Genomic DNA, 26,329 nt, shown 5'->3' with positions numbered 1-26,329 from the left:
TTTAGGATTTAATTTTATATTTTTAGATTAATTAGCAAATTAGTTTGTTTTATAAAAATGAAAATCACAAAAATAATTCATTCTGCATTTTTACTTTTAATTTTGAATTGTGTTATTTTCTTTAAATTTAGGATTTAATTAATTATTGTAAATACCATTATGAGTGATTAATCTAATTGGGTAGGTTAATTTAGTTAAAAATTATTATTAATTAAGTTAGGATTTATTTTAATTTTGGAAAAAAGAAAAAAGAATTGTGAAATTGAAAAAGAAAAAGAAAGAAATAAGAAGGTTTAAAGCTGGGCCAAAATCAATCCAAATTTTCCAGCCCAAACGAAATTACCCGTTCAAATCAGCCCAACTCGTGTCCAACCCGGTCCGGCTTTCCCCCTCAACCAAACGGCGTCGTTTCAGCTCCTTTCATCTGGATCGTTGAATTGATCTGATCGAACGGATCAGAACTGGGGAGGTGAGGATATTTATATGTCCAAACGTTGCCCCACCCCCCTTCATTCCATCCCGTTCAGCCCTCCCCTAAGACTCTCACCAATAAACCCTAGCCCGCCGCCCCTTTTTTCCACAGCTCCAAGCCGGCGGCGCCACCTATGATGACCACCATATTCACACCTTAAACTCCTCACCCCTTCCACAATCCCAATCCACAACCAACTTCGTTCGAACACACTCAGAATCCCTCGAATCTGAGGTTGAAGTCACAAACCCTAGCGCCGCCCTCATTTCCTCCGGTGGCGCCGCCGCCTCTGTTCACCACCAAATTGACACCATAGAACCGCCATGACCCCATTGTACCAAATCCACACTCCGTTTCCCTCGAATTTTGCTAGGACATCTCGAATCTTAAGTCTAAGGTTCGAGCCTCAGAAGCTAAAGCCAAAGCTGCGCATGCAACGGTGTTTTCCCAGTTTTTATGAGTGTTCCAGGCCAGTTCTACCACGGAATAGCATTATTCGACAAAGAACAAGTAGTTGACGATATTCAGGGTTTAAATCGGAAAGTCAGTCGAAGGGTCGAGCCCGAGTTGGTGAGTTTCTTTCTTTCCTTTCGTTTACGCTTGTGATTCCTTCATCTTTCTTTCCTCTTCTCTTCTTCTCTTTTCGTCTAGTTAATTAAAATAAAATTGAACGAGTTTTCTAGCTGAGATCTAGTATTGTCCATTTTGTTCCATCTCTGTTTTCCATTCCAAGTTGGTTCTGTAATTTTTGTTTGGTTGGTCTAGTTCTTTTGTTGACAACACGATTAATTTCTGATTTCATTTTGTTTGTTTAGCCCTGTTAGTTTAATTAGGATTATATGACAATTTAGTCCCTTAGCTTAGGTTTTAAGTTTTCTTAAAGTTGTTTTAGTCATTTTCCTACTGTTTGCCATAGTCTGCTCAACTTGGGTTCATTTTATTTGGGTTCTGAATACATTTCATAAACCATTCTAAAGAGTTCGAATCGATTTTTCGAGCCCAGGTCTGATTTGATCATTGGATAATTTTGACCCATGACCCATTTGGGGTCCCAGGGATAATAAACAGGGTTGTTAAGGGTAATATGGGTAGTATAGGTAGGGGAATTTTATATAACTGAACTAGGAAGCTTCCTAGAAGCTGGGGTGGGGGCTATTTTGAAATTCTGAGGTTTACACTAGGGATTTCTAAGCTAAAATGAAAATTTCAGAAGGTTTTAAGTGCAAATTTTGCACTCTTTGAGGCTGCCTTAGTAGCTTGCCTATAAAGGCATTGTTACTTGAGGCTCAATTCAGATTTTAAGAGATAAAAAAAATACAGAAAATACAAACGGCTGAGTTCTTTTTACTGCTTCATTGAACTTCTTCAGAAATCTTTGATTTGATTCAATTTTTGAAATAATTTGGACTTATCTGAGTGTGGAATGGGTGGAATTTGGTCTTCGGAAGTTGGTTTTTGAAATTAGCCTTAGTACTGTTCGATTGGGAGTTGTTTTGGACTGCTTCATATTATTTTTGGTTGAACTGGGCTGTTTGGTATTGAATCCTGCCATATTGCTGCTGCTGTTTATTACTTCTCACCTCTGTTTATTTTTGCAAATTCCAGGTACATGCTCTAAAACCTATATAATGTGAATTGCTTGACTTGAAAGGTGAAATAGAAATGGAATTGTTGAGCTTGGCCATAGTTTGTTATTCATTATTTGGTTCATCTCTTTCTGTTTTCTTCCTCTGAATCTCTAGTCTCTGAATCTAAAGAAAGGGTTCTTGTATTTAATAGGGGTTTGGTATCTTACTTGCTTTGACAACCATGTAATGTAAAGATTGAAGTTGGATTTTTAACATTATGCTAGATTTGGGTGTTGTAGGGGTCATGTAATACATTATGTCCACTTTCAGCTTTTCCTTCTTGTCTTTTACTTATTAATGAAATGAGTCCATATGCTTGTAAGTTCGAGTGTGGTGTTGAGTTTCTAATCGTGTATGCTGGTTTCTATTAGAATTCTAGTGATGCTGAAGAAAAACTGTTTGAGTTTGACTTGTTAGGTAATAGACAGTATGAGGGTCATGTAAGGAAAAAATGAAAATTGTCAAGTTTGCTGTAGGAATGAAGGCTTTGTTATCAATTCAATAGTGATTGCACATAATGTTTAGCTATCAGAGTATTTAACTATGTTCATTTGCAATGAATAAATCGAAATTCGAAAGTAAAGTTGTTAGTTCAGTGATATATTTCGATTAGATTTTGCATTTGGTATCTATGCTAATGAATGAGTGTATAAATTTGAGCTTGAGTTAGCTCAGCAGAAGGAAGCCGTTCTTTGGGCTCGTTTTGTGCATCTGGAACCTTTGATGCCGTTTTGGGCTCACCCCGGGCCCAAGTTGGGAAGGAGTTGTAAGAACATGGATCACATATATGGTGTATCGTGAGGGATCTGTTTTGTCTCATGGGCCAGGCTCCTTTGTTTGAAGTTTAAACTTTAGCAAAAAAAGGCCTTTGAATTCTTTGAAGCTCTTTCTTTAATTAACTTTGATTCTTTTAAGAGTAGATTGGGGGGGGGGGGGGGTGTGCCATATTAGACAATATGAATAGTTTATGGCCCTCCATAATTTAGTTTGAATTCCCTTTTAGAATTGAAATTGAGGTGCCGTGCCAAATAAAATCTAAACGCATGATCCTCGCTTAGTTAATATTTTAGTCCTTAGAATTCGAGGCATGCCATTTAGCGAATTTTCCCTGGCCCTCGCAACGTTGCAAATGCGTTAGTTGCTTTAGGCACGTATTTTAATAATATTACCTTCCTAAACCCGGGTGTGCATTTCATGTGACCCAAATCAAATCTTAAAATGATGAATAAAATATGTTTAGGATTGCGGGTGCATTTCATGTGGCGCGATCCAAAGACACGTTTTAAACAACGTTCAATCTTCTTTAAAAGTCAATTAAAGCGGTTTTGAAGTTAAAATTTGCACATAGGTTCATAATTGATTAAAATCAGATAATTAAGCCGATTATAACAGTTGAGCGACCGTGCTAGAACTACGGAACTCGGGAATGCCTAACACCTTCTTCCGGGTTAACAGAATTCCTTACCCGGATTTCTAGTTCGGGGACTGTTAAACAGAGTCACACTTTTCCTCGATTCGGGATTAAACCGGTGACTTGCGACACCATAAATCTCCCAAGTGGCGACTCTGAATCTTTAAATAAATAAATCCCATTTTGATTGTCACTTAAAGTGAAAAAACTCCTCTATACTCTCTTCTCGGGGGTGTAGGTAGAAAAAGGAGGTGTGACAAGGGGTGTTGGTGGATTAAAAAAGGAAAGAAAATTGTGGCCGTTGATCATTTTGATCAACGGCCTGGATTTAATGGGGGGCGGGTTGAACTTAACTGGATCAGGGATGGGTAGTTTAGAAATTGGGCCGGTCCATTTGAAATTGAAATTGGGGTTAATTGGGGGGTCGATTTGGGCTAAAATTTAAATAGGTAGGGCTAGTATTAAATAGCCACTTTTTCCCTCTTTATTTTTATAAAAAATAGAAAAATTATTTCTAGAAACAAATTGAAGGTACTAAATTAATTAATAATACACAAATATTAAATTAAAAATACTAGGATCAATTTTGTAATTATAAACGCAATTAAATATTAAAATAGGCTAAAATTATAATTATGTGCAATTTAATTTTAAAATACTCAATAAATTTGTAAAAAATGTGCAAAAATTACCTTAGCTATATTTTGGTATAAATATGAGAATACAATAAAGGAGTTACCAAAAATGATAATTTGGGAAATAATTATTGGTTTTTTCTGATAAAATAAGGCGATAAATTGATTTAAAAATCTTTTAAAAATTGGAAAAATAATGAAACACTTGGACATGCTTATATATGCATACATATACTATTTTGAAAGTATTTTGCATATGAAAAATATATAGGAAAAAATTGGGTATCAACAACTACGCCTGACCTGATTCCCGTTTAAGAGGAGATACGTAGGCAGCCCTATGTGTTCGGTCACAATTCAATAAAATTTTTATTTCCCCCGCAATTGGAAACTGGGGCAGAATTTTGAGGATGAGTAGGACCCTCAAAATTATGAAGTAATTTCAGCCAATCATAGCAAGCAACGGTCAAAAACATCAACCCAGCAAACTGGGGCAGAATTTTGAGGAGGACCCTCAAAATTCCGTAGCAAGAGAGGTTGCAATGTCCTGAACTACGTCACAGTCATCGGTTCATCTAAAAAGTTATTCTTAATTATATACTTATGTCATAATTTTTAGGCAGAATACATCTGGAGACACTTAAAGTTGACACCATTTTTCATTTAAACACCTAAACTGGTTGTTCCTATTGAACACTTATACTACACTAAACTTGTTCCAATTAAACACTTTTTTGACAATTAGCCAAACTTACAAAATGTGTGCAATCCACTCGCGGCTGACGTGGCGAATGATAAATAAAAAAAGGATATATATCATTTTGAGTTTAAAAAAAAAAGAGAAAAAACTATTTTAAAATCTATTTAGTAACAAAATAAAATAACATTCACAAAAAGAAAAAGAAAAAGGATTTACACCCAGAAACTCTTGCTCCGAACAAGACGCTCGTCGTGAATTTCGTCGACGTCGTTGTGACTGTTAATGGCGTTGTTGTTAATAGAACAAAGGTTTATCGGAATCGGTGGATTTTTGTGTTATCTATGTCAATGTCGTTAGATGACACCGTGAATTTGCTTGATTACGACAACTTTGCACCTTCTCTGGCGCCGGTGACAATGGAGATTCATTATCCCATTGAGATCAATAACGGTTTTGCTGACGGAGCTCAATATCCGGTGTCGGCGTCAATGGAGATTCGTTATTCCAATAAGATAAGTAATGCTTATGTCGTCGGAGTTCATTCTCCGTCGCCGGCGATTATAGACATGCTTCTGCTGGTTATAGAATATCAGTGCAAACTTAACAAAAAACATGATAATTGAATTATGAAATGGTTAAAAGTTTGTTAGATTTGTAAAGATTCACAAGATGATAGATTAAAAGCGCATATATTATATAACATTGAAGGTTAAGTGTGCTTAGTAAAATATATCTAGGACTAAAATTATATCGATATTTATGGGAGTAAAATCTCAAATTTCCCTTAATGGTATCCAAGAAATATATAAATTGAGAAAAATCATATAAGAGATAAGATATTCTACTTCAACTCGATCTTTTTCTTATATAATTATTGAGGGGAAAAACTGGTTTAGAAGGAATTTTCTCATATTAGATGGTGTAGGTTAATGCCACAAAAATAACGAAAGAGGATTAAGAAACTTTCGAGCTAAATCAATGGTAAAAAAGAGGCATAACAATGGTGGAAATGGTGGTGGACATAAAGAAGTAGAAGGAAACAAAAAAGAAGAAAAAGAGAAAAAATCTATTTTTTGGGCTCTTCACACGCCTATATTGGGTGAAAGTCACTCTATGTGCCAATTCAGTAAGAAATGCCTAATTGGAACAAAGTTCATGTAATGTACGTGCTCATTAGGAACACCCCTAAGTTCAGGTGTCTAAATGAAAAATAGTGTCAACTTTAAGTGTCTCCGTATGTATTCAGCCTATTTTTTACTAAATCATGCATGTTTATTACTGAAATTGTCTTGTTTAGCAACGCTACCCTAATAATACAAACAGTATCACCTGATCAAAGCCGAGCAGGTCAAGTAGAGCCAGCAGGGATACGAACTAACCACCTCCTTTACAAAACTCACGATTTTTCTTTGGATGCATGCATTTGGATTGCGAAATCATCAAACATACTATACACTCATGAGACAGACATTGTTTGGGAATACAACTCTCAGAACCATTGCACTTATCCACATCTGCTATCCATACACACCAGTGGCATTCCGTGTGTCACAATGTCCCCATCAGTCATAATATCGCAACCTGCTATTAGCTAAGAACGCTCTATTACCACTTGCCGTTTTATTTATTGCATAAGGCTACCATTCTGCCTCCCGAGACTAAACACTGTCTCCATCTGCATTTCTGCATTGCATAAGGCTACCATTTTGCCTTCCGAGACTAAACGCTGTCTCCATCTGCATTTCTGCATTGCATAAGGCTACCATTCTGCCTTCCGAGACTAAACACTATCTCCATATGCATTTTTGCATTGCATAAGGCTACCATTCTGCCTTCCGAGACTAAACGTTGTCTCCATCTGCATTTCTACATTGCATAAGGCTACCATTCTGCCTTCCGAGACTAAACGCTGTCTCCATTTGCATTTCTGCATTGCATAAGGCTACAATTTTGCCTTCCGAGGTTAAGCTCTACCTCCATCTGCATCTGCATGGGCTGGAAGATCGCCTCATACTGCATCTGCATGGTTGAAAGATCGCCGCATACTGCATCTCATGGACTGAAAGATCGCCGCATACTGCATCTCATAGGCTGAAAGATTGCCAAATTATCCAAAGGCGTCATCGTTCGGAGACACTGTTTTTATAGCCCGAGAACACCATGTCATGGCTTGAGGATCCCTTTTAATTTTGCATATCATTATTCAAAGACATTATGGTTTGGATGCACCATCCTTATAGCCCAAAAGCATCATTTCATGGCCTGTGAATCCTTTATCATACGCTTTATGGCCCAGGACATCATGATGTAAGGACGTCATTCTAACCATCCGAAGACAACATTCATGGTCCGATGGAAATTTGCATCATGTTTAAATGCATACACGGTATACGCTGGTAGTGTTTCTAAATTGCAGGTACACTGGTGAGCAATGGCCATCTCGGCAGTAGCGATCACGCTTCAGTTCCCACATCCATATCTTAACCCTTCCCATAAACCTGCCACTCACTCGACCCTAGATATTGCGTCCATTCTCGAAAGTATCCACCGGCATACTCCACCGATGGATCCTGAACTACATATGGCCTGATTCCTATAAAACCAGGGATATGTAGGCAGCTTAAAAGCCAGGGCATGGCCTAAACCTCTCCGAACCGTTTCGCTCGGTCAAAATTGGCCATCATATCTTTACCCGACAACTCTTTCATCCTTCCCAGGTAAAGAAGGGAGCTGTTGATACCCAAATTTTTCCTATATATTTTCTAATATGCAAAATACCTTCAAAATATCATCTGTATGCCTATATAAGTATGTCCAAATGTTTTATTTTTTTTCTTAATTTTTAAAGATTTTAAAACCAATTTATTTCCTTATTTTATTCATAAAAAAACCAATAATAATTTCCAAAAATTATCATTTTGGTGATTCATTCATTGGATTCTCATATTTATGCTAAAATATAGCTAAGGTAATTTTTGCATATTTGTACAAATTTATTTAGTATTTTAAAGCTAAATTGCATACAGTTGCAATATTAGCATCTTTTAGGATTTAATTGCGTTTATATTCATAAAATTAAGTCCATTATTTTTTAAATGGATAATTATATGTTATAATCATTCTAGTACTTTTAATTTATTTCCAAAATATAATTTGCTATTTTTTATAAAATAAATGGGAAAATGACTATTTAAAATCTAGCCAGATTTCATTTCAATTTCAGCCTAATTTGGACCCCAATTTGAACCCAATTTACCCCGATCCAATTTCAAATTAAACGGACCCAGACCCGGATCCCCGCCTAACCATTTAAATCCCAGCCGTTGATCATTTAGATCAACGGCCACCGGCTGCCCTTTTTTAACCCAAACCAACCCCTTAACCTAATTCACTTCCCACCTACTGCCGCCCTTGAAACCCCCTCCTCTCTTAACTCTCTCTGAAACTCTCATGAACCCTAGCCGTCTCCCTCTCACCCCACCCTAATACTTACCTAATCCATGGCCTTCCGTGGTCATTTGAGGCATATACCAGCCTTCCATGGCTTTTATGTATTTGTTCTTATGGTTTCAAGGTCAGACCTTGAATGAGTCTAGTCCAGTCCTTGTTCGATTTCAGTTCATGGCTCTTCTCCGATCATCCTTAACCTTTCTCCAACCAGCCATGGCTGCTCGAGTCAGATCCTTGACTCTCCTGGTTAGAACGGTAAACTTCAGGACCTTTCTTACCTTGTCTGGGTTTTCTGAAACCCTAATCTCTAAGATCTTTTCGATTTATTTTAGATCTACCTTAGATCTGTGCTTACCTTGAACTTTTAAGCATTTTCTCGAAGTTTCTTTAACTTTGCTCTTAAAACGACTCTTTATATTTTCCGATTAGGGTTCTTCTTTTAAGTTATTTCAAAATCTATTCTCTAATTTTAACGTGTTTCTGATCTTGCTATATTTTGCTCATGTTGTTCTTCTATCCGAGTTAGCATGTTTAAAAAACCCTAATTTCTTTTGGCTGTTTGTTAGATGAGTGCTTGTTTTGTTAAGTTTTTGTTTGATTTATTTACTTATCATCTTTTAAGCTCGACTATTATTGAAAAAAAAAACCTATGCCTTGGGTCTGAAACTGTTCGTTTGAATACCTGACTCGATTTGAAGTTCCTTGTTTCAGAATCTCTTTTTTTTATGTGATTCCTCTGATTCTGGGTTTTATTATCTTTAAAACTCGGCTATGCTTGAAACCCTAACTTTTCAAAAGGTTTTCTCGTCTGCTATTGTGAGACCTTTGCATGTTTCTGGTACTTTGTTTTCTCTATTGTTGACTCAATGTGACTTGACCTACTTAATTACTATGCTTCGAATGTTTGCTTTACTACTGAACCTTATTCCTATTTCTGTATGCTGTTTCTTTTGCCAATGGGTTTGGCCTCATATGTTTGGTGTCTCTACTCACTCTGTTTAAATACTAAAGTGCAGAAGCATGTTACTTCCTTGATTGATCTCGATCTTGTTACTAATTTCAGAACTTTTCTTTCATGAACTCTAATTTCACTCACCTATTTAAAGTTAATTGATTCTTTTCCTTTATTATGATATTTTGCCTTACTGAATCCTTTCCCAAAATAAGCATATTTCCGTACTTAGACTTGATTGCTTACTTAATGCTTTTACTACCCCTTTTATGGCAATAATTAGTTTGCCTACAAACTGATTCGTCTTTCCTTATTTTTGAATCTATTACCCCTATTAAACAAGTGATCTGTTGATTAAAGGGGAATCACTTGGTTAATTGATTCTGACTGTTGTTGTTTCCATATTTGTATTGAAACTTTACTTATTACCTTATTTCTTACATGTTTTCAAAACTATAAATACCCTGCACCCCTCTTCTTTGAAAAACACGAACACTTGAGTTCAGAACACACACTTCACTCAAAACTCTCTTTTCTCTGTTACTACCTGTGTTGCTGCCTTATCTAGCCAGCTGAAAGCCAAGGCTAGACTGTGGGAAATTTGCTTACTTTCTTTTTGTATTTGCTTCTTTACGGGTATGTTCTAATTAATCTTCAGCATTAACAACAACATGTTTCTTTACTATTTCTTACACTCTTGCCTGTTTCATACTTGTGTTTAATCAAGTTTCATTATTAAGCATGCTGTAATCTACCCCATTCCCTTCCGAATTAATGTTTTTCCTTATGTATGAATTCTGTCAGTCATTTATTATGAATTATGAATCCCAAACCCCCATATCCCCTATGTGTTTGTATTATTTGGTTGGTCTGAGGGCATGTCAGCATGAGACATTGTTATGCATGACCCAAACCTGACCCTCCCTGGGGTCATATCCTTCATATCCCCTATATGTGTTGTATTCACTGGCTAGTTTATGGGTATGCCACATCATCTATTATTGTGCATGTCAAAAGCTGACCCCCTTCTAGGGTCATGTGCTCCCTGTAATGAACTCCCAAACCCCTGACCCCTTTGTATCAAAATGCTGATTATGTAGTGTTAACTTTATTACTACTATTTTCAAATTACCTTTACCCCCTTAATATTCTCAACCCAGTTTTAAACAATTCTCTGCTCCTGCACTTCCACTATACTCTTAGACTTAGGTTCTACCCCTCTTGTCTGAGCCTTGCCTTGAGACTCATGAGCTCCCTCTGAACTGGGACACATAAGGGCTGGCCCTTCACACTGCACTCATTCCTGTCTGGTTATGCAAACTTGGGTGTAAGCATTGCCGGGTTCCTTGAGACCCTTAGGGAACTTTGACACACCCAGGTCTGAGAAAGGCTTTGAAACAAATGGCATTTGAGGTGGTTTATTCCATAACTCAGAGAGGAAGTCAAGAATCAGGCTTCCTCTGGTTGTAACTTTTTTTCTTTTTACACTTTTTCTGATGTAATTCGTTATTCAGTTTATAATAATTTGTAATAATCGTTGGGGTTTGGCTAGTGAAAAAGGCTGGGTAATTGTGCATGCTCAAGGGTAGATATCATGCCTATAGGACCTAAAATTCAGCATATTTAACTCTGCAATTTAGATATCATGCCTATAAGATCTGTTTTCACTAAAATTCTACATGTTCTACATCTAGAGAATATGCCTATAGGACCTAAAGTCTGCATGTTTAACTCTGCATTTAGAGAACCTGTCTATAGGACTCGTTTAAATTCTGTATGCTTAACCCTGCATTTAGAGAACCTGTCTAGAGGACTTGTCTTATATTCTACATTACCACACTTAGACACCATGTTCTTAGGATTTAACTGGTTATCATCTGGCATCATGTCCAGTAGTTTAAAATTAGTACCCTTTTATAGAAATCATGCCTATACGAATTGTGAGTAAATTCAGCCTGCTTCATTACACGTTCAACTAGATATCATGTCTATAACAATTAAATAAGCAATAACAGATATCATGCCTACAGGATCTGAAACCAGTCTAGTTTAAAATCAGCCTAATTCATACTGTTCTCAACTAGTTTTTAAACAACTCTCTCACCTTCTGTTAATACGGTTTAGAAAGCATGCCTGTAGGATCTCAAATCGTTTGTTTTAAAATGGTTACTGCTTTGCCACATTCTGAATCAGTAATAGATATCATGTTTATAGGATCTCACCCAAACACTTAGGCAAGCCTTAGGTGATAACAACAATAAAACTGAATCCGCTTTTGTTAATTGGTAATTGCTACAACTAACAGGAAGGCCTGATTCAGAATTCTTATCTGAGTTATGTAATAAGCTAGTCTGCTTCAACAATTAAAGCTCCTCTCGCCTTTAGTATTTTTAAATTCAGACCCTAAATGTATGTTTAAGTCATGCTATTTATGTGTTTTGCTTGAGGAGGTATACATGAGCCTTTTATTTGTTTACATGTTTCCCCTAATATGCAGTACTATGTGTTTTTGTATGTCGCCTTAGATTTTTCACCTCTTAAAACCTAAAGTCAGCCTAATATCCCTCCCCTTTAGGAATAATAGTCCTAAATTCCTTCGGGACTGATAGGAAGGGACGGGTAACAGCATGCAATAGAGGTCGATACCAATCCGTGCTTTAATACCTTCACAGGGTGGGAAGGGTAGATATAGATATGATGACCGGTTCGCTAAAACCATGTGTATCCCCTCTTCTGAGAAGTGTCATATCGGGTATCGCATTGATGTGATCCATATTATAAATAAACCTAGGACCCCCATTTTTTTTCCTCTTTTATATTTTCAAGTATTTGTAGAACTGTAACTCTTTCTTTTCAAAATCCGCCTTCTAACTATTTTCAAACTCTTATGTGTTTAAATCCCCTACTATTTAAGCCTGTACCTATTTGTTTGTTAAATTGCACAAATTCACAAAAACTGTCTGGCCGGAAACCACACTAGTGGATCCTGAGGGGTGCCTAACACCTTCCCCTTAGGATAATTTCAAGCCCTTACCCAATCTCTGGTTATCAAACAAACTTAGAAGTGAACCCTATAGGTGTCCTAATGCACCTTAAATCATTAGGTGGCAACACTTCAAATGCAAAACCCAACTCCCAAAGGGAATGAGTTGTCCTATACCTAAAAACAATATCATAAACCCGATCTCCCGATGCAAAGATGGAAAAAAGGGGCTGCGGCAGCGAGCACATTGGCATTCATATTTACAGTATGATCACGACCGGGGTGTTTTTAAAGTTTGCACCGCTATCTGTCAACACCGGGGGAATAATCTACGCACTATAAATGAAGTCAGCAGGTTGTGTTCATGTGGGAAATGTACCATCTACCACATGCCGTGCTCACATGCCATGAAGTGCTTTCAACAAGTTGGTTTAGGGGCAACCAACTGTGTTGATAGACAATACAGTGTTGCTGCATACATATACACATATAGTAGGTAGTTGCAGCCATTTGGTACTGAGCATTACTGGCTGCCGAAACCATTTAAAATGTTGTGTAACAATGACTATATGGGCAAGCTGCAAGTGCAAAAGAGAACGCGATGTTGGTGATATCATTTATGCTTGCAAATGTGGCATATGCTCGCAAACAAGACACAACCGTCGTAAATGTCCTTCAGCTAGTTTGGGTGGCGGTGGTAATCTAGCTCCTGGTGCAAGTTCGTCTAATGTACCCAACTATCAAGTATACACCTAGTGTTTTGTTTTCGTAATATTTTTTGTAATAAGTTTCTGTACTTGTTTATGTTGCAAGATGTATCAAATTAAATATGTTTCCACAGCCTTGTTACATCTTATTGATATTTAACTTTTTTTAGTTTACTAAATTAATGAATTTCTCCCTCCTATTCATGTAATCATAAATAGAATTGGATTAAAAACAGAAACGTTTAACGTTCACTTTCTAGTTTCACTCTAAAATTGTTAGAAAACTACACGCAAATGGATGTTAAGTATGATTAGAACAGATTGGAACATGACCTTTTGAATTGAGATGATGATATGATAGTTCCAAATTAAACTTATTGGTATTAGTAAAGAAGACCAATATGAAGGTGGTAGCTGCATAACATAATACTTAAAGAGAAAAAAGCATAACAACCATAACTAAAGCAACATACATGAAAATAAAAGATAATAAAACGATAAATCAACACAAACACATCCTAGTAGAAAGTAAAAAACGGATTAGTACAAACATGATATCCGTCTCCCTTCACATCCATATTGAAGATAACACCCGTTGGTGAAACATCAACCAACATAAATTTGACGACGAAACCTTGCATGATAAAATTCTCCAACACAAAAAGTCTTCAGCCAACCTTAAACTTTCTTTGATCACTAATACTCATATTTACTGTAATGACCCGACCGGTCGTTTCATGAGTTACCATTCTGTTTTCCCTATTTCTACTTCTTATTGCTTTTTTATCGGTTCTATGTGTGATCGAGTTGGTTGGCTCGGGTTCGAAAATGTTTTGGTGAGGTTTGAGGCACTTAGTCTCTTTTGAGGGAGATTAAGTTGGAAAAGTCAACCAGATGTTGACTTATGTGTTAAAGGGCTCGGAAGTGAGTTCCGATGGTTCGGATAGCTTCAAGAGGTTATTTGGGACTTAGGAGTATAATCAACATATATTTTGGAGGTCCAGAGTAGATGTAGGATTGAATTGGCGAAATTGGAATTTTGGCATTTACCGGTTGATAGGTGAGATTTTGATATAGGGGTCGGAATGGAATTTCGGAAGTTGCAGTGGGTCCGTTGTGTCATGGATGTGTGTGCAAAATTTCAGGTCATTCGGATGTGGTTTGGTAGACTTTTTGATCAAAAGTGTAATTCTGAAGATTTTGGAAACTTAGGCTTGAATCCGATATGTTTTGGTTGATTCGATGTTGTTTGAGGTGTTTTGAAGATTGGTACAAGTTTGAATGGTGGTATGTGACTTGTTTGTGCTTTTGGTTGAGGTCCCGGGGGGCCTCGGGGTGGTTTCGGGTGGTTGACGGAAAGAATGGAAATTGGAAATGGCAGTTGAAGTGTTGGAGCTGCAGTCATAATCACATCTGTGGTTGGGAGGCCGCAGGTGCGACCCCCACACATGCGGAAGACTAGTCAAAGACGCAGAAAGAGCCTAGAAAGGCAGGAACCGTAGAGGCAGTTGAGGAACCGCACCTGCGATGACGCATGTGCGGATTAGGCATCGCAGATGTGGAAATTGAGGATTTAAGTGAGGATCGCAGATGCGGCGTCTTGGAATGCAGAAGCGGTATCTGGACCGCAGGTGCGAAAAGCCTGGGCCAGAAGGTATAAAAGCATTCCTTCGCGATTTTTGAGTTGTTCTTAACCATTTCAAGTCAGTATTGGAGCTTTTTGGTAGATTTTGAAGAGGGAATCAAGGGATATCGTCTAGAGGTAAGATTTTTGAGTCTAATAATAGATCCTATGGAATTATTTCACATATTTGTCCTAAGATTAATGGAAATTAAGGGTTAAAAATTGGGAAACTAGGGCTTGGTATTGGAGACCTTGACTTGAGGATTTGAGGGGCCATTTGTGGTCAGATTTCGGGACTTTTGATATGTATGAACTCGTGGGGGAGATAAGGAATCTATTGATGTAAGTTTTATCGAATTCCGAGAAGTAGTCGCGAGGGTCGGGTTTTGGGTTAATTTCGGGATTTATGTTGTAAATTGATTATTTTCATATGGGCTTCGTTCCCTTAGTATATTTTCACGTCGTGATTCTAATTTTGGGTAGATTCGACACGAGTTGAGGCCGATTCGACCTTGGACCAGATTGAGGTGAGTAATGATTTTAAATATTGTCTTGAGGGTGTCGCACCTCCTTTTTACCGCGCCCGCGGGGGCACGTGAGGAGTTTTCTCCAATTAAAGGACAGTCGAAACGGGATTTATTTAATTATTTAAGAGTCGCCACCTGGGAATTTTAAGGCGTCCCAAGTCACCAATTTCAATCCCTGAATCGAGGAGAATATGACTCTGTTTATTATTCTGCGAACCAGAAATCCTGAGTAAGGAATTCTGTTAATCCGGAAGAAGGTGTTAGGCATTTCCGAACTCCGTGGTTCTAGCACGGTCGCTTAACTATTTTTATTCTTGGCTTATCTTGATTTTGATTTTATTAAATATATTGATGTTACATGATTTTACTACCGCTTATACTTATTGTGATTGAGGACCCTTCTTTGAATCGAATTACGCGTACGTATATTCGTGTTATAAATTTAAAAATGCGGAATTGTGTCACGCGTACGTGTACACGATAACTTTTGGTAATATATTTATTAAACAATCATTTTTCGAAATTGTGTCGAATCAAGAATATTTGTTTTTCTTAAATAGTGAACCGTACATCTCGGGTTTTTATGAAATTGATTTAACGCCTTTGGAAAAATCCTTTTATTAAATATTCGCTCGAAATTGCGCGTACGCATAATCCGAATTTTTTGCTTTTAAAAATATAATCAGGGTACGCGAACGTATCCCTAATTGCGCAAAATATTTGTAATGATATTAGGGATTTTTCCACAAATTGTTTATTATATTATGAGAAATCTTCATTTAAGATACCCTTTAATTCTTGAAAAAGAATTCACAATTTATTGAATGTTGCCCGTTGATTATAATTTCCGCATATAACATGTTCATCCAAGACTATTCAAATTCAAAATAAAGAATAAGAACATGATTAATACTATTCTTCACAAATACAACATATATATCTACATGCCCAATAATGAATTGTATATGAAACTAAAAATGATTTATAAAGGGAAGAATATTTTTTTTTTCAAGAACTTTTATTATTTCTATTTAGTGCAAGTCCTATTTCTAATTGTCGTTGATAAAAAGTGTTGCAATTTGTATATCTCATCTTATTCTCATATACTTGCTTTTAATCTAATAGGCCTAATTATTTATTTAGGATGGTAAATAGGCATCAAATTGATAATAAAGGGAATTATTGTACAAATTAATTAACAACATTGCCTTACATGCCACCTATTTGTATGTCTTGAAACATTCGTAGCACTTTAACATCATAATGAGCCATAACAACTCAACTCACCATCCACTAATGGTTCTATAAATACCTGTTATCATACCACATAAGAACGTACAACTTATATCATTCCATCCATAACTAAATCAAGTATAAGAATAAACTAGCAATATGGTTTTGATATTTTCACTCTATTCTAACAACGCCACAAGGCCTAGTAAATGGCCAATCTTTATGTCATGTTTCCTACCTTGACAGTTCAAATATGATTAAACTAATGAGATGAAGGGATAACATTATTACAAAGCTTTATACGAACTTTCAAAGTAAGACAATTAGCTCATAGCTATCAAATTGAATTCACTACTAATTAACTAACATAAAACAAAAAATGAAATTTAAACTGATGAACTTGGACAAATGGAAAACAGAATTTCAATTCAAGCTTCATTGATGAGTCATGTTGAATCTCTTTCCAACTTAAAATTTAAAAGACATGTACCTGAAAATGAAGGTAGAAGGAGTAAATTTCAGCAGTTGCAGCAGTAACAAAATCAGCAGAATATACCAATAACACAGCAAGTCTGAACAAGACCCGTTAACCCAGATGAACAGTGACAGAGACTTGAGAAAAATTTCAGATTTGAACCGAACAATATTCACAAGCAAACAACGGACAGATTCTAAAAAGATAACATTTCAGATTTCAGTTTCTTTCCTCTTCCTGTTTCAGATTCCTATTTCACATTTCTTTCTTTCTGTTTTTCACAAATGTGTATGTATTTCTGTGTGTATTTCCTAATGTTTTAGAAATCAGCCTCTCTTAAACAGACAACCTGAAGAAAAACAAAAACTGCCTTTCTAAATCAGATTGTTTCTCCTCTTAAAATCTACCCAAGATCTCAATTTTCCTTGTTCTAATCTCTCTGAAAACTGAACTCTAAAATTTCTGTCTGAAAGTTGATTTCTCTCTCTCTGAAAACTGATTTTTTCTTTTCTGAAAAATGCCCTAAATCAGTCCAAATTCCCTCTCTGAAAAAAAAACTCTCTTCAAGTCCCCTTCCTTTTAAATCTGTCCCTATATTTATACAGGTATGCCCCCTTTCTTTTAGTGCTGCCTGGACCCTTTCTCTTTTTTAAAAATCAGAAAAGTTCCATTAAAACTACTTTTGAATACTTTAAATCCTATTGAGTGCTATTATCCTGTTTTTCAGCAGCCCCATTACTCTTTGTTTCCCATTATCACTTTAAATAATAGCCACTAACTTTTCACTTTCAGCACATTGCTATTAACATATTATCCTCATTGTTTTATTCCAGAAATGTCCAGATTTACTGTTTTCTACTGGTATTACTGCCTTAAATTCAGCATCTTAACAATACAGATTTTAAAATCTGTATAAGCCTGATTATTAATCTGATTTACAACAGCTACAAACCAATCCTAAAGTTTGGACTGAATCCTGACTAAGAATGTAACCCCCTAACACAATTATATCCAATCAACATTTGTAAACTTGAATTCAAACTTGACATTACAACAATATTACACTGAGTTCAGCATAATAATTCAAACTGATCTTCAAATTGAACTAAGATCAAACATACACAGGAGCATTGTCAATATACTGACAATGCCCTGTTCAGAAAACAACATATACAGCATACATTTGAATTCACTGATTCACAAACAAACATGATTTAATTGACGAGTATTAATCAGTTGACTATTTACAACATTTGTCCATAATCAGTCTAAAACAATAGAAGCAGACTGTTTCAGTCAGCATTTTCAGAAATGAAAATTCGTAATATAACTAATCGACGAACTTAAACGAGTCGATTACACACATTGTAATCAATCACAACCAACAGAAATAATTCATATTTGGAATCAAGTAGACGGGTAGGGGACAATATAACAAAATTGACTAGAAAATTATATAGAAAATCAAACAAACTAATGAACGAACATAGAATACACGTAGAATACACATAAGCAACAGAAAATTACCTCTGAACCTTCAATTCATCCGGACTCAACTCAACTTGGATTCGGACATTTTTGAGGCTGAACAGACTTTACTCGAAGTATTCTCAGTTGAGAATACCTCGATTAAAGTCTCTTAGACCTCAGTCCTTCACTCGAATCGGAAAAATTCCAAGATTGGAAAATTTTTAGGGTTTCAAATTCCTGGATCTTAAATCCGAACACTTTTGGGCAGATTCGAAGGGAACCAAAGATGACACAAGGGTGAGGGAGGCCTAGGGGTCATTTGGTGTTAGTTTGAAGTAGGTTGGGATAAGGTCAGGTTGTACTCAAATCTTCAAATGAAGATTCGAGTAGTTCCAGTATGATTCGAACCATGCAACTAACAGATCCGTGATGAGGGTATCTAGGGGAAGTTGTGGTGTTATTTTGGAAGCCATCGGAGAAGGTAAGGTTTTCAGGCCAACCTTCGATTTAAGATTCGAAGAGTTGGGACCTGATTCGAAGGAAACCAATGTTAGATTTGTGTAGAGGATGTTCAGGGGATTCTATGGTGTTATTTTGGTGACCGACGGCGTTGTTGCCGCTGGGTTACAGGCGGTGGGATCCTAGGGCGGCTAGGGTTAGGAGTGGGGGTTTGGGGGACGATGATGAACAGTGTAGGAGGGGGGGGGGGTGTTTAGTTAGGGGCCGGGGTAAGGGCTTGGGACTTATATAGGGGTGGGGTGGATTGATATTGTCCGTCCGATCAAGTGAGATGAAGGGCCAGGATCAATTCATTAAACCAAACGATGTCGTTTGGTTTAATGCCAGGGTCGGCTGAGTCGGGTCACTGGATCGGGTTATGGGTTACGGGTAAAGGGGGTGAGATCTTGACCGTTGGTTGGATTTGATCCAACGGTTTCTGAGAAGCCACGACCAAACGCTGTCGTTTTGGTTCGTCTGGTTTGGACCGGACCTGGGCTAAAGGATTGGGCTGTGGGGGGTTAAAATGTTTTGGGCCTGGATTTTAATCCAGGTCCGATTTTGTATATATATATATATATATTTTCATATATATTTTGTATATATATATATATATTTTCATTTTTTTCTAATTTAAATTTCTAATTTTAATTGTAAAACAATTTTAACTTCAAAAATATATTAATTACTCTATAACAATTATTTAACACATAGACAAGACATCAATCACACAGTGGAATATTTAAAATAGAACTATTGCATATTTTTTTGTAATTTTATTTAAATTATCTTTTAAATGCATAATTAAATCCTATATGCATGCAATATGTATTTTATTTTATTTTTTCATTTTATTATGACAAAGTAAACACTTACGGACATAACACAAGTATTTAACACCATGCAAATTCAAAAAATTACACAGTAAAAGAAATTTATTTTATTTTTTGATTTTATTCTGGAGTAGTTTTCGTAAGGCAAAAATCACGTGCTCACAGCTGCCCCTCTTTGTGCGGAAACTCGAAGAGTTTTCGTGAAAAGATAAAGTGAGCGGATACGAGCGATTTTTTGCCCGTTCGAATACTCCGTGGAAGCATTTTTTAGAAATATTTGACCGAACCTCTGCTTCAAAGGTTTCCTACATATCCTTGGCTATAAAGGAATCAGGTCAATGTAGTTCGGGAATTTTGGGTAGCTGGGACTACCGTGGGACTGTGATGTTACTGCTGCTTCGTGCTATTTTTACTGCTTGCTGACCTCCTTATTACACCTTACTTCAAAGGTAATACAAAAATTAAACTAGATTATGGTACAGGAATTATAAAAATCTTATCTAGATCATGCCCTTGCGTTTCTTGTTGTCTTGATATCTTGGTGACTCTTGGGCATTTGGCTTATTCCGTATTCCTTTTGGAACTCTTGTTGTTTCTTGCTGGGGATTCTGTTGGACTCCTCTGCTTTATTGATTCTAAGTGTGCTCCTTTTTCATATGAGCGGGCTTTTGATTTCAACACTTCAATTTCATTCCCTCGTTCTTCAGGTGGGTGCCTTGACTGCTTCTTTTCTTTCTTCATCCTCATTCTCCAGGTGGACGCCTGACTTTTTTTTTCTTCATCCTCATTCTCCAGGTGGACGCCTGACTTCTTCAATTCTCATCCTCATTCTCCAGGTGGACGCCTGACTTCTTCAATTCTTCATCCTCATTCTCCAGGTGGACGCCTGACTTCTTTAATTCTTCATCCTCATTCTCCAGGTGGACGCCTGACTACTTTAATTCTCATCCTCATTCTCCAGGTGGACGCCTGACTTCTTTTTAACTTCTTCATCCTCATTCTCCAGGTGGACGCCTGACTTCTTCAATTCTCATCCTCATTCTCCAGGTGGACGTCTGACTTCTTCAATTTTTCATCCTCATTCTCCAGGTGGACGCCTGACTTCTTCTTTTCTCATCCTCATTCTCCAGGTGGACGCCTGACTTCTTTAATTCTCATCCTCATTCTCCAGGTGGACGCCTGACTTCTTTAATTCTCATCCTCATTCTCCAGGTGGACGCCTGACTTCTTCAATTCTCATCCTCATTCTCCAGGTGGACGCCTGACTTCTTTAATTCTCATCCTCATTCTCCAGGTGGACGCCTGACTTCTTCAATTCTCATCCTCATTCTCCAGGTGGACGCCTGACTTCTTCTTTTTCTCATCCTCATTCTCCAGGTGGACGCCTGACTTCTTCTTTTCTCATCCTCATTATCCAGGTGGACGCCTGACTTCTTCTTTTCTTTGTCCTCATTCTCCAGGTGGACGCCTGACTTCTTCTTTTTCTTCATCCTCATTCTCCAGGTGGACGCCTGACTTCTTCTTTTTCTCATCCTCATTCTCCAGGTGGACGCCTGACTTCTTTAATTCTCATCCTCATTCTCCAGGTGGACGCCTGACTTCTTCTTTTCTCATCCTCATTCTCCAGGTGGACGCCTGACTTCTTCTTTTCTCATCCTCATTCTCCAGGTGGACGCCTGACTTCTTTAATTCTCATCCTCATTCTCCAGGTGGACGCCTGACTTCTTCAATTCTCATCCTAATTCTCCAGGTGGACGCCTGACTTCTTCAATTCTTCATCCTCATTCTCCAGGTGGACGCCTGACTTCTTTAATTCTTCATCCTCATTCTCCAGGTGGACGCCTGACTTCTTTAATTCTTCATCCTCATTCTCCAGGTGGACGCCTGATTCCTTCAAATTCTCATCCTCATTCTCCAGGTGGACGCCTAACTTCTTTAATTCTTCATCCTCATTCTCCAGGTGGACGCCTGACTTCTTTAATTCTCATACTCATTCTCCAGGTGGACGCCTGACTTCTTTAATTCTTCATCCTCATTCTCCAGGTGGACGCCTGATTTCTTTAATTCTCATCCTCATTCTCCAGGTGGACGCCTGACTTCTTCAATTCTCATCCTCATTCTCCAGGTGGACGCCTGACTTCTTCTTTTCTCATCCTCATTCTCCAGGTGGACGCCTGACTTCTTCTTTTCTCATCCTCATTCTCCAGGTGGACGCCTGACTTCTTTAATTCTTCATCCTCATTCTCCAGGTGGACGCCTGACTTCTTCAATTCTCTACCAGGTATTTCCTGACACAAATATTGTATTTGTCCCTGTTTTAAATCAAAGAAAACTTCGTCAGTTTAAAGCAGGGTGGTTAACTGGGGCATTCTTGCCGATGGTGAGGCTTCTCCTCATCTCTCTTTATTGCCTTGGAATGGTTGAAAAGACTGTTTTGTTCTTGTAATTGATCCTTGACTATAGGATTCCCCTCTGTATGTTTTCCTTCAAACCCTTTTAACTGTAATCATATGTCCCTTCTGACTTTGCTGATCCATTTTTTAATTTCACCTTTCTTACACCCATATCTTTTATCTCCCACCTTTCGTGGCTGTATTTTGTAACCTTGAATCTCGGTAGTATACCTTGACATTCCTTCTTATTTGTTTGGAATAAAACTTATCTCAAAGCTTTTAGAAAAGTAAGATTATTAGTAACGAAACACGTTGATTTCGACAATTATAGAATGAAAAGAAAAATCCAATTTTGGATGACTGTTGGAGAAAGAATAAAAACTTATCTGATTGGAGTTACTGGCACCAATGATCAGGGTATGCATTTCGGATTAATCAACCCAGTCTTTTAATCAATCTCCTCTCAATTGTCTCATTTTTGTTTTTGCCAAAATTTCCATAACCCAACTTTATTTTTCATTTCACAGACCTGTTGGACTTGTAACGTCTTAAAGAGTTTTCACCGATAAACTTTCCTCATTTGTTCACTTCTCACTTCCTTTTCGCCTTATGGTGCCCACGAAGGTTTTCACCAATAAGACTCTCTCATTTTACTTTTCTCTCAACTTCTGTCGCCTCATGGTGCCCGTGTGGGTTTTCACCTATAAGACTCTCTCATTTTTACTTTCTTTTCTTGTTTGTATCAGAGTGTTATGAACCATCTTCATTTGCTTGACTCAGCATTTTTCTAAGATTGGTCGAAAGGTCTTTCTGGTATGGGGTTAGAAATGGAAAAGGTATTAAAAGCTAAACAGTTCTGGTATGGGTTTAAAATTACAACTCTTGGAATCGTTTTCTTACTTCCAATACAATTTCTGCCCCAGTTTTTGATTGGGGTCGCTTGACATAAATTTTTGTGCACATCATGTATATTGTGCACCCTATGACCGAGCCGTGAGGCGCCTACGTATCCTTCTTTGAGGAATCAGGTCAAACGTAGTTCACTACAATAATAGTGTTTTGATTTTTTTTTTTCATATTTGATTTTCATTGATTCCAAGAGAGGGTAAGAAAGAAACAAGTATGTCTCAAAGGGGGAAAACAAAGGGTATAGTGTTTGGATAGCAGAATAAATTGCCTTTGTCATTCCAATCTTCGAAATAATGCTAAATACAAACATTCAAGAATTTTATGCATAATATCTCTTTACCGCGTCAGAATTGATCGCCATGTCTATGCATTTGCCCTCAATGTCTGTTAAGCATAGTGCACCATTCGATAATACTCTGGTCACAATGAATGGTCCTTGCCAATTCAGGGCAAATTTGCCTTTTGCTTCAACCTGATGTGGAAAAATACGTTTCAGCACATGCTGACCTACTTCAAACTTCCGGGGACGCACCTTTTTGTTGTATGCTCTTTCTATTCTTCTTTGATATAATTGACCATGGCATACTGCGGTCAATCGTTTTTCATCAATCAAGTTTAACTGTTCTAGACGGGTTTTGACCCATTCATCATCATCAATCTTTGCTTCGGCGATGATCCGAAGGGAAGGAATCTCAACTTCTGCAGGAATTACTGCTTCAGTGCCATATACCAACAAATAAGGAGTTGCTCCTACTGAAGTGCGAACAGTAGTGCGGTATCCCAATAATGCAAATGGTAATTTTTCATGCCATTGTTTTGAACCTTCTACCATTTTCCGAAGTATCTTCTTTATGTTTTTGTTGGCTGCTTCTACTGCTCCATTCGCCTTGGGCCGATATGGGGTAGAGTTACGATGTGTAATCTTAAACTGTTGACATACTTCCTTCATTAAGTTGCTATTAAGATTAGCACCGTTATCTGTGATGATCACCTTCGGGATTCCGAATCGACATATGGTATTTGAGTGGACAAAATCGACCACAGCTTTCTTGGTCACTGATTTGAATGTCTTGGCATCAACCCATTTGGTAAAATAATCAATAGCCACCAGAATGAACCTGTGTCCATTGGATGCTGCCGGCTCAATTGGTCCAATCACATCCATGCCCCAGGCAACGAAGGGCCATGGTGCCGACATTGTGTGCAACTCGGATGGTGGAGAATGAATCAAATCTCCGTGTATTTGGCATTGATGACACTTGCGCACAAAACTGATACAATCTCGCTCCATGGTAAGCCAATAGTAACCAGCTTGGAGGATTTTCTTTGCCAACACATATCCACTCATGTGGGGTCCGCAAACTCCTGAATGTACTTCAGACATGACAGCTGTAGCTTGTCTGGCATCTATGCATCTTAATAATCCAAGATCTGGTGTTCTTTTATACAAAACTCCTCCGCTTAAAAAGAATCCATTTGCTAATCGCCTAATGGTCCTCTTTTGATCTCCTGTGGCTTGTGTGGGATATATCCCCATCCTGATATACTCCTTGATGTCGTGGAACCATGGTTCACCATCAAATTCTTCTTCAACCATATTGCAATAAGCGTGCTGATCGTGGACTTGAATATGTATTGGATCTACATAAGCTTTGTCTGGATGGTGCAACATTGATGCCAGGGTAGCCAATGCATCGGCCACCTCATTATGGATTCTTGGAATATGTTGGAATTCCACTGATTGAAACCGCTGACAAAGATCATGTAGACATTGTCGGTATGGTATGAGCTTCAAGTCTCGGGTTTCCCATTCTCCTTGAATTTGATGTACCAAAAGATCCGAATCTCCCATGACTAAGATTTCTCGGATACCCATGTCTGCGGCTAGCCTTAAACCCAAAATGCAAGCTTCATATTCAGCCATATTATTGGTGCAATAAAATCGCAATTGAGCCGTAACAGGATAGTGATACCCTGTTTCAGAAATGATTACAGCTCCTATTCCGACTCCTTTCATGTTAGCGGCTCCATCAAAGAAAAGTTTCCAGCTAGGCTTTTCAATTCGCTCCACCTCGTTGATATGCATTGTTTCTTCATCAGGAAAATAAGTCTTCAATGGCTCATATTCCTCATCGACCGGGTTTTCGGCTAAATGATCGGCCAGTGCTTGAGCCTTCATTGCAGTTCGAGTCACATAGATGATGTCAAATTCTGTGAGCAATATCTGCCACTTTGCAAGTCTTCCCGTTGGCATAGGCTTTTGAAAAATGTATTTCAATGGATCCAACCGAGAAATGAGGTAAGTAGTGTAGGATGACAAATAGTGTTTCAATTTTTGAGCTACCCATGTTAGGGCGCAACATGTCTTTTCCAGATGAGTATACTTAACCTCATAAGCTATGAACTTTTTGCTAAGGTAGTAGATGGCCTGTTCTTTTCTAGCAGTGAGGTCATGTTGCCCCAATACGCAACCAAATGAATTTTCCAAAACCGTCAAGTAAAGAATCAAAGGTCTTCTTGGCTCTGGCAGGACCAACACGGGTGGGTGTGACAAGTATCCTTTTATTTTATCGAATGCTTCTTGACACTCATCGGTCCATTTGACCGCAACATCTTTTTTCAACAATTTGAAAATTGGCTCACAGGTTGATTTGAGCTGAGCAATAAACCTGCTGATGTAATTTAACCTCCCCAACAAACTCATTACTTCAGTTTTGTTTCTTGGAGGTGGCAGTTCTTGGATGGCTTTAATCTTTGACGGATCTAGCTCGATGCCTTGTCGACTGACTATGAATCCCAGCAACTTTCCGGATGGAACTCCAAATGCGCATTTGGCAGGGTTAAGCTTGAGATTGTACCTGCGAAGTCTTAAGAAGAACTTCCTCAAATCCCCAACGTGGTTGGCCTGATGCTTTGATTTTATGATCACATCATCCACATATACCTCAATTTCCTTGTGTATCATATCATGAAACACTGTGGTCATTGCTCTCATATAGGTTGCTCCGGCGTTCTTTAGACCGAATTGCATTACCCGGTAGCAATAAGTTCCCCATGGTGTGATGAATGCCGTCTTTTCTGCATCTTCTTCATCCATTAGAATTTGATGATACCCGGCATAACAATCCACGAAAGACCCTATATCATGCTTGGCACAATTGTCGATCAAAATATGGATATTGGGTAATGGGAAATTATCCTTTGGACTTGCTTTGTTGAGATTGCGATAGTCGACGCATACTCTAATTTTGCCGTCTTTCTTTGGCACAGGAACGACATTAGCTAACCAAACAGGATATCGAGTGACTCGAATGACCTTTGCTTCCAATTGTTTGGTGATTTCTTCCTTAATTCTCACACTCATATCAGGCTTGAATTTTCTCAGCCTCTGCTTGACAGGAGGCACCGTTGGATCGGTGGGCAATTTGT

Source organism: Nicotiana tabacum, chromosome 6 (genome assembly GCF_000715075.1).
Source record: "Nicotiana tabacum cultivar K326 chromosome 6, ASM71507v2, whole genome shotgun sequence".
Classification (NCBI taxonomy): domain Eukaryota; kingdom Viridiplantae; phylum Streptophyta; class Magnoliopsida; order Solanales; family Solanaceae; genus Nicotiana; species Nicotiana tabacum.
This window is presented reverse-complemented; position numbering follows the sequence as displayed.